The sequence below is a fragment of the Glossina fuscipes genome, unplaced genomic scaffold, assembly GCF_014805625.2.
Source record: "Glossina fuscipes isolate IAEA_lab_2018 unplaced genomic scaffold, Yale_Gfus_2 60, whole genome shotgun sequence".
Classification (NCBI taxonomy): Eukaryota; Metazoa; Arthropoda; class Insecta; order Diptera; family Glossinidae; genus Glossina; species Glossina fuscipes.
In genome coordinates this window covers 3,954,122-3,956,554 of record NW_023998432.1, presented here as the reverse complement: position 1 = coordinate 3,956,554, position 2,433 = coordinate 3,954,122, and the positions used below count along the sequence as shown (strand labels likewise).

General features: G+C 34.1%; 1 long non-coding RNA gene across 1 annotated transcript; it reads left to right on the top strand.

The window, feature by feature from the left end:
• Nucleotides 1-608: 608 nt before the first annotated feature.
• LOC119637601 lies at nucleotides 609-2,159 on the top strand. Its single transcript, XR_005247288.1, has 3 exons — nucleotides 609-1,343; nucleotides 1,478-1,807; nucleotides 1,897-2,159. It is a non-coding gene; the product is annotated as an uncharacterized LOC119637601 (long non-coding RNA).
• The last annotated feature ends 274 nt before the right edge of the window (nucleotides 2,160-2,433 follow it).

The following is a 2,433-nucleotide window of genomic DNA, read 5'->3' as shown; positions in this document are numbered from 1 at the left end:
TATCTTCTACATAAGCGCCGCTGTCGATATCGGGGCCACTTAATTGTTAATATGATTCTGAAGGGTATACGCTCCCAAGATTTTTTTCAGTCATCACTTGTAGGCTCCCTGCTATTTCTTTTTTCCAATCCTTAATCCCATCTAAAAAAACACCTCACTGTCTTGTCTCAGTTAGAACTTCTGCTGTTGAATTGTGAACGAAGAATTTTCATGGACAATACTCTTCTTTTTTTGTTTTGGATATTGAATTGAAATAAACCAATAAATTTATGGCTTCTGTGTTCAGATAATAAGCAGTAGTAATTATTAGCAAGAAATGTATATAAAACATCACAAAAAACTGCGGCCGTGATGGTTAAAGTCGGTATGTTAAGTGTTATTGCAGATTGTTCAGTTGTTGAAAGGGATGTAAAAAATAATGTTCCAAACTTTGGCTGAAAACACAAAAGGAATGTTATAAAGATAAAATATGGTTGAACGTAAAAAAGAAAAAAAAAAAAAAATTCATCATGAATTAAAAAGATAAATTCTCCTTTCTAATAACGCACGTTAGTTCCCGAAATTAAGTACATTTCTTGCTGAATTTTGAATAGTTCTAGCGGATTAAATGTCGGATTGAAAAGTACTTTAAATCGATGTAAAAAGGGATAGTGAATCAAATGTAGACAGACAATCCGTTAAGAATTTGAATGAAACGAAATTTGCTATTTTTTGTACCGAATCGCTGTATCTTTGAAATAAAATGTTAGAGTGTTGCTTTTTATCAATTGAGGCATTAGTAATATTCTAATTAAATGACAAAATAGTTAAATTAGTGAAACTTACATGCAAGACACTACTTGCCGTGAGACTGTTCAGATTACAGTGAAAAGTAGGTTTTCCATTGTTTATAACTTTAAAATTGCTAGTGCTGTTGGCATTTATTAGTTGAGAGATGATTGTCGTACGACTTATGTCTAGCATTGAAATCTGCGACTACAACCACATTTTGTTCACCATCAAGGAAATCATATAATCTATGAATTTCATCACGAAAAGTTTGTACGTCAACACTCGGTACCATGATACGACGAAAAGATTGGGTTTTACATCGTACTTTTGATGATAATAACATCAACAGCTGAATTGTAAAGAATACTCTTGAAATTAATTCCTTTTTTAGCGAGTGTGTTAACACTGCCGTAGCCATTGTCACGGCTGATGCATAATTAGCGATTTTAACCTCGAAGAAATTATCGTTTCTCAAAACGAAACTTCGCTTAAGATGCAGAAATTAATATTATCTGAACCTAAGTAAAAATTTAAGAATGACGAATTACGCTGGCCACTGTGTTTATTATGTTGTAAGTAAAATATCAGATTTTAAACAAGAAAGGTACTAGTACAATATGTTTTTTTCGGCTTCTTTAATACGATCCTCACCGATCGTCGGACGGATTAATTCTTTTAACATCGGAGATGATTATTGCTATTTCAGGTGGACACATGTCGCTTCTAAGAATCGCTGGCCCTTGAGATTGGGTTGCAGCCAGCCCATCAGATTTGGTTATAGACTGTCGTAGAGGTGGAATAGCAAAAGTTCAGGAATGTATTCGTTTTTGTTGACTGGATTTTTCCGCCGAGGCCTAGTACCGGACTGACCTGGTTGGGAAGTTTCAGACCACATCGAAAAACAATTTTTCTTTCTTTTGGTTTTGGATTTTTGGTAATTGGTGCCCAGGAGAGCATCCATAATAGCGAAAACAATAATTGGAACGTTTCTGGTCTGTGTCGTAAAGCTTTTCAACTCATAAAATTAATTTACAAGGTTTTAGTATTTCTTCGTTTTTATTGTGAATATGACGAAGTCAAACGTGTAAAGATTTCATCCGACCTTTTCTTTTATGATTGTTTCAGGAGTTTCGAGATGTTTAAAAGAGCTTAAAACGATAAACAATGGCATACCAAGAATCTGTAAGGAAATTCCTCGATAAAGAATAAAATTGTAGTTCCAGCAGGTGATGGTGGGCTATCTTCACTCCTGAGCACCCACATTTTTATGGTCAGTGTCTTCGCTAAAATGTCGTTGCTGAATTACAATATATTGCGATATGAATAACAATAAAGTAAAATAAGTATTAAAATTAAGTAATCTTAGCGAACGTGCACATATAAAACATACTAAGTCGCTAATTAGGAACGCAAAACCAAAAATGCTTAGTTATTGCTAGTAAATCTCATGCAAAAGTACGTTACAAATACTGAAAGAATGCGATGCTAAAATCGTGTTAAAACCATTGTTAGACTACAGATTTTGATATGTCTTAAAGGACACTAAAACCTATCAGAAGAACCTAACTTCATTACCCTGGATAGGGGACATCACCTCGGAATTCGCCAAAAACCGGCTCTCTCCATATACCCGAAACACTAAATTAGTGATAAAAAATTTTT